This window comes from Tenrec ecaudatus, chromosome 16, assembly GCF_050624435.1.
Source record: "Tenrec ecaudatus isolate mTenEca1 chromosome 16, mTenEca1.hap1, whole genome shotgun sequence".
In the NCBI taxonomy this organism is placed as follows: domain Eukaryota; kingdom Metazoa; phylum Chordata; class Mammalia; order Afrosoricida; family Tenrecidae; genus Tenrec; species Tenrec ecaudatus.
Window position 1 is genome coordinate 106493645 of NC_134545.1, and position 6999 is coordinate 106500643.

At 53.4% G+C, this 6999-nt stretch overlaps 1 protein-coding gene across 2 annotated transcripts in view; it reads right to left on the minus strand.

Annotated features, from left to right (window-relative positions):
• The window catches only part of CHST15 (carbohydrate sulfotransferase 15), a 71373-nt gene extending 70624 nt beyond the window's left edge, over positions 1-749 (minus strand). The window contains exon 1 of one of the 2 annotated variants that reach the window (XM_075534809.1): positions 569-749. The gene's annotated coding sequence lies outside the window, so the exon portion shown is untranslated. Of the gene's footprint in view, positions 1-335; positions 528-568 lie in introns of those variants that run through there. The other variant, XM_075534810.1, reaches the window with a different exon arrangement.
• Positions 750-6999: the final 6250 nt, after the last annotated feature.

The following is a 6999-nucleotide window of genomic DNA, read 5'->3' on the forward strand; positions in this document are numbered from 1 at the left end:
CCCTCCGCCTGTCGGTCTGTCCCTGCTCTGCCTGCAGCTCCTGGGGCCTGGCCGAGCAAGGCACGCGGATCCCCGGTGCTGGGCCATTTGGCGGGACAGTCAGCCGGCAAGCCCTGAGCCGTGCGCCCCCGCGGGCCTCCGCAGCGCCCCCTTCGCCCGAGCCCCGAGCCCCAGCCTTGTCCTCCCCGGCTGGGGACCCGGCGCGCGAGCCCCGGCGGCGGCACCCTGCAGCCCTTAAGCAGAATCCCCGGCGCGCAGCCACCCCCGGCGCGGAGGCGGCCCCACGCTGGTAGCCTCCAGGAGGCTGGGGCCAGGGGCGCTGAAATCAAACCTGCCTGGGCTCCGCGCGTTCCCAAGTTCATTGTCTGCTGGGCCGCCTCCGCCGCCGCCGCCGCCACTGCCACTGCCACCGCCGCCTCCGCGCCCAGGACGCCGCGGGGAGGGAGGCTGCGCGCTGCCTCCGCCGTCCGGATCCACCGCTAGCCCGGCGCCGCCCGGCCCGACCCGGAGACCGGCCCGAGCACCGGCTGGATCCCTGCCGCCGCCCTGCGCCCAGCACCCAACTTACACCTGAGAAGGCGAGTCCAGCCGGGGCGCCTCTGCGGCTCAGGCTCCGCGGGAGCGCGCCCAGCCCGCGCCGCCAGCCCCGCAGCCAGGGCGCGTCAACCTGCCTCCCGAGCTAGCGCAGGGAGGAAAAGTTTGGGAGTGACGTGCAGATGGCGAACGCAACACCCGACCGGGGCCCTCCCCCGCCCCATGTCGCGCTGACACACAGCAGCGCGCGCCTGGAATGTGCGATCCGGGAGAGCGCGCCCCGCGGGGGGCTGGCTCCCCGCCCCCTGCCCTTTGGAGTAAACACCGGCCGGGTGCTGCCGCCGCTCCGAATCAAATACAAACCGAAACCCCCAAGCCTGGCGGAGGAGACATTTTGGGAAAACTTGGCCGCTTGGAGCCAGCCCAGACACTAATATTCGAGACCGCGGCGCTGGTGAGTCCGGCGCCCTCGTGGACGGACACTCGCCTCCCGTGAAGGCTTACCCGGCCCTTGGGCCTCGGAGGTTCCCTTCTGCTGGAGCGGGGAGGGCGCTCGGAGGGACCCCAGCGGCACTGCCTGCTGCACGGACCCCACAGAAACACTCGGGCGGCCCAGGGCTACCAAGCGACACCAGCGGTCGACCCCTCAGACTCTGGGTTGAAGAAGACACAGAGATTCCAGAGGATTCAGCTCAAGGGAGACCTGGGGACCAAGCCCAGCCAGCTTCTCAGACTAGGACACAGAGGACTAGGAGACCCACCCTTGTCCTCTCTGAGGTCAGCAGCCTGGTGCCTGTCCCACGGCCTATGGCCCACCTGAAAGCCATTTCCAGCAAGCCACAGACAGGGAGCGGAAATCACTTATAAATGTAGAGTCCTGGCCCCTGTGCGCAAGGGTGATTCTTACTGTGGGATGGTCTTTATTGCTTACACCTTAAGGCATCATGCCCCCTACACACACACACACACACACACACACACACACACACACACACACACACCCTGCAGATGATCATATCCCCTACACACCGTGCAGATGAGAAAATGGGGCCCGTGGGGAGTTCAAAACCTCCCTTGTATGTTCCAGCAAAGCATGCCTCTTCAGAAAGCCTACATGGAAAGATTAATACAGGAAAGAGACCAGCCTGAGGTCCTCAGACGAGATGGTGATTTTCCATGTAGACTCCACTGGGTGATTCCGTTCTTTATTATTATTGGGGTGGGGAGGGAGGGAATCTTTTTTCTGAAAATACAATGAGCTGCTTTTTTTGAAGGGGTTCACAGTTCCCAATAGGGGATGAGGCCATTTTTCAAGGCCTTCCATCGCTGTGCTCCAGGCTTTATTTATTAGCTCCCAAGAAAAGCCTGCCTTTCAGTGAGGTTTATATATTCAAATAATTGCAAGGAGGGGGGGGGGCACACAGTACAGGGCGCTCTTAAGAGGCTGGGTTGTGCAGGAGTCTTGCAAAGAAGGCCCTGGGCCAGGCAGCTGTGGTGCCAGAGTGTGCAAGGGTTTAAACAAACACCAGGAAGGTTCTATGGAAAGACCTAACGGAAGTCCCGCTCCCGTAGGGGTGCCTGGGAACTTATTCCAGGCCCCACACCCACCGCAGCCTTTCCTCTCCGGCCTCTAAGCACACATATGACCCACTGACGGAGCTAGACCACTTTCAGGTTCAGGTGTCAGAAATCATGGTTGACAGTGAGCAAATTGTTTTTAAGTGAAACCACGGTGCCCCTTTGATACTGCTTCCACCAGGGACTTTCCAAATGTATTTACACACGTGCCCAAGATTAACTTCACAGAAGGGGGGCTCCGCTCTGCCCCCAGATTAATTTCAAAGCATTGCCCACAGGAGTTGCTCTGTGTCTATTATTAACCTTCCCTTCCCAAGGGTGTGTGACTAGGTGGGTGGATGGACAAGGTGGATGTGTAGCCTGGCCAGTTGCTGCCTTTCAGGTATTGGTAACTAACAGAAACAAAAAACAACAACAAAAACTCAGTGCTATGGAGTGGACGGTGATGCTTAACGGCCCTATAGGACAAGGTAGAACTGCCCCTGTGGGTTTCTGAGACTGGCTCTTTCTAGGAGTAGAAAGCCCTGTATTCTGTAGAGCAGCTGCTGGTCTCATTCTGATGGACCTTTCAGTTAGCAACCCAAAACGTAACCACTAAGCCAACCCAGCTCCTTTGGGCAACTAATGGATCATTGCAGATGACAAATATCCCCTCCCCAGATGCATGCTGCCAGCTGAGGCCAAGGGTAGTCAAACTCATGGCGAGGCAACCCTATGTGTGGGGTTTTCTGAGGGTTTTCTGATCAATCACCAAAGCTGATCACCACCCCTGTCTCCCAAGGCATCTCTGGGTGGGTTGATCTGCCAACCTTTTTGGCTCGTTAGTGAGTGCTGTGTCCACGGAAGACAACCTGTATGCAATTTTATCCCATCCGTTGCTGTTGGGTGATTTGAACTCACAGTTACCCTGCAAGATAGAGCAGAACTGCTCCCATAAGGTATCCCAGGCTGTCATCCGTATGGAAGCAGACAGACACATCTTTCTACCACGGGGTGCCTGATAAGTTCAAACCCCCACTGCTAGTTAGCCATCAAGCACCTGACTTCTGTGCCACCAGGGTGTCTCTCTCTCTCTCTCTCTCTTTTATAGAACTCCATTGGTTTCTTTTAATCATTTTATTGGGGGCTCATACAACGCTTAACACAATCCATACATGCATCCATTGTGTCAAGCACAGTTGCACACTTGTTGCCATCATCATTCTCAAAACATCTGCTTTCCACTTGAGCCCCTGGCATCAGCTCCTCATTTTTTCCTCTCCCTCCCCATCCCCCTCTCTCTCATGAACCCTTGATAATTTATAAGTTATTGTTATTTTGTCATATCTTACACTGTCCAACGTCTCCCTTCACCCACTTTTCTGTTGGACAACCTCCAGAGAGGAGGCTATATGTAGATCCTTGTAATCAGTTCTCCCTGTCTACCCCACCTTCCCTCCTCCCTCCCTGTATCACCACTCGCACCACTGGTCCTGAAGGGGTCATCTGTCCTGGATTCCCTGTGTTTCCAGTTCCCATCTGTACCAGTGTACATCCTCCAGTCCAATTGGATTTGTAAGGTAGAATTGGGATCATGATAATTGTGGGGAGGAAACATTTAAGAACTAGAGGAAAGTTGTATGTTTCATGGTTGCTACGCTGTCCCTTAACTGGCTTGTCTCCTCCTCAAGAGCCTTCTGTAAGGGGATGTCCAGTTGCACAAAAATGGCCTTTGGGCCCCCACTTTGCACTCCCCCTCATTCACGATGATGTGATTTTTGTTCCATGATGCTTGATACCTGATCCCTTCAACACCTCATGATCACACAGGCTGATGAGCTTCTTCCATGTGGGCTTTGATGCTTCTGAGCTAGATGGCTGCTTGTTTACCCTCAAACCTTTAACACCCCAGACACTATCTTTTGATAGCCGGGCACCATCAGCTTTCTTCACCACACTTGCTTATGCCACCATTTGTCCTCAGCAATCGTATATGGTGGGGAAGTAGCGTGGTCTGAACCCCCCCCCCACAAAAAAAAATGAAGCAAATCAAGAAGGGAGCATACCTGGATAAACAATATGGAGGAGAAAACACCTGGCTGACTATTCAGGGGGGACAAAGGAGAGGGGGATTGGGGTGGGGAGAAGTGGTGTTAACAAACTCAGGGACAAGGGAACAACACGTGGTCCAAAATCAGCAGCGAGGAGGGTTTAGGAGGCCTGGTAGGGCTTGAGCAAGGAAAATGTAACCAAGAGGAAATGCTGAAACCCAAATGAAGGCTGAGCATGATAGCGGGACAAGAGGAAAGTAAAGGAAATAGAGGAAAGAGCTAGGAGGTAATGGGCATTTATAGGGGTCTAAGTACAGGTAGGTACATATGTAAATATATTTATGAGGATGAGGAAACAAATCTATGTGCATATATTTATAGGCTTAGTATTAAGGTAGCAGATGGACATTGGGCCTCCACTCAAGTACTCCCTCAACACAAGAACACTTTGTTCTATTAAACTGGCATTCCATGATGCTCACCTTCCCGACATGATCGCTGAAGACAAATGGCTGCATAAGCAAATGTGGTGAAGAAAATTGATGGTGCCCGGCTATCAAAAGATATAGCGTCTGGGGTCTTAAGGGCTTGAAGATAAACAAGTGGCCATCTAGCTGAGAAGCAACAAAGCCCACACAGAAGAAGCACACCAGCCTGTGTGATCACAAGGTGTCCAAGGGATCAGGTTTCAGGCATCAAAGAAGGAAAAATCATATCATTGTGTGCTCACCGTCCCGATACGACCAGGGTTTCTTGTAAACAGATTTCTTTTAAAAAGTTCTTGGCCAGGGAGACCACTCTGACTCACAGCAACCTTACAGCACAGGGTAGAACTTCCCCTGTGGGTTTCCAAGACGGTAGCTCCATGGGAGTACAAAACCTCATTTTCCTCCCACTGAGCAGCTGGTGATTTCGAACTGCTGACCTTCCAGTTAGCAGGCTAATATGTACATGCTGGTTTTCTCGTTTACAGTCTAAAGTATCGAGCACTCTTGAGTTAAATTGGTGCAAATCTTACATCTGCCACTTCCTAGTTGAGTGGCGTTGGCCACAATTTTCTGTTCTTCCTTGGCAAGTTAATAAGAGCACCTTCCGGGGTCAGATGGAATGTTCGGCCCTGGATCACCATTCCCCTCTGGTGGCATTACACATCTACACTGCTGAGACAGCCTCCCGAGCCATGGGCTGTGATTGCAAACCAGCCCCATTGACTTTGGACTTGGCCGTGTGACTGGCTTTGGCTAATGGGATCTTAGGGGACGGCCTAGATTAGAGCTTTGCCATGCTGGCTCTCTTGTGCATCGGTGGTCCTGCAGGAGGAGAGTGTGTCTGGAGTGGCCACTGCCTCTTCCTGGAGGACCCAGAGTGAGCACCCGCTGAGCTGAGCACAATGCGGGCCTGAAGCCAAGTCAGCACCCCCAGCTGGACTCAGAGCTGCTGGAGCCCGTAAGCAAGAACAGGAGCTGCTGCTGTGGTCAGCCATTGGGTGCTGGAGTCCTGTTACACAGCACTGTGGTGACGGGAGCTGTGGTCACATTAGCTGTAGCGACAGTAGTCTTTACACAGCGAGGTGCTGGCAGTCAGAATGCTGTGGAAGATGCTTGGCACAGTTGGGTTCTTGGCACAACCTCAGAGCTGTTGTTTATTATTATTATTGTCGCTATATTTGTTTCTGAGGCTGTAAGTCTTGATGGGAGCAGGCAGCCTCATCTTTTTCCTGAGAAGTGGCTAGTGGGTTCAAACCCACCGGCCTTGCAATTAACAATGCCCTTGGGGGCACAGTAAACACCAAGGATCCAAAGACCCAAAGGCTCTGTGGCTGCCAACAGCTCTCTGTGAGACCTCTGGACGGCAGTTTGCCCAACTGAAGGAGGGAAGGGCCTTATCGCCCCAGCTCTGGCCTTTCCCAGAGCTGTGAATTCAGGAGGAATTGCTGGAGGACGTTGATGTGGGCAGGGGGTGTAGAGGGGAGGTTTGAAGGGCAGATAGCACTGTCTTGGGAGCAGATCCAATCATTTGAGCCCAGGGAGAATAGTCCACGGAGGAGAATGGAGCCCACCCAGGCCCCCCTCCACTCCATCATCCCATCACCACAGCACCAGCCCTTTGAGTTCTGGGGGTGTGAGGGCTCCCAAGAGAATGCTCCCATTAGAATGCAAGGCTCTGGCTTGGAGCCCAAGTTCCAAAGACCCCTTGTCACTAGGTGACACCTTCAATTTCAGTTAATGCCTCAGCAAACTCTGGACATAAGAGTAGGCCTTCAGCTTACCTTCATCTTCAAGATTTAGAGAGAGGGGGTTCCCAGGGAAGGGCAAGGGTGGGGGCAGCTCAGGGAGTCCCTATACTGGGCAGCAACAGGCTCTTGGATTCATTTGGGTGACCCTGGCCTGGGATCCCCGCCTCCCCTGTCATGAGCCATGCCCTGCCTTGGCTTCTATGACTTTGACAAATTTAGCCTGCTTGGGAACTTGAAGTGCATTTTCATAAATTTAGCAGGAGTCTGGTTAGACAGCTCCCTTCTGCAGTAATGCATCCATTAAGTGCACTTTAAGCCAATTTCTGTATGCTAATCCATCACGAATCGACGTGAAATTTGGTTTCTTGCGAAAAATTTCCTACACCCAACACCAAACCTCCGCTGGATTCAGGATAATAACAGAGAGTGGGCCCTAGAAGCCGTGGTTTTAACTCTGCATAGAAATTTGATGAAAGAACCGGCGGGGGGTGGTTTCTAATCAAGCATCAATTCCTATCTACAGGACAACCTTCCTTTCCAGTAGGACACACCCCACCCCCACCCTCACCCCGCCTCAGGACACTGTGATGATTCTGAAGCTCCTGTCATAGCTCTAAGGTC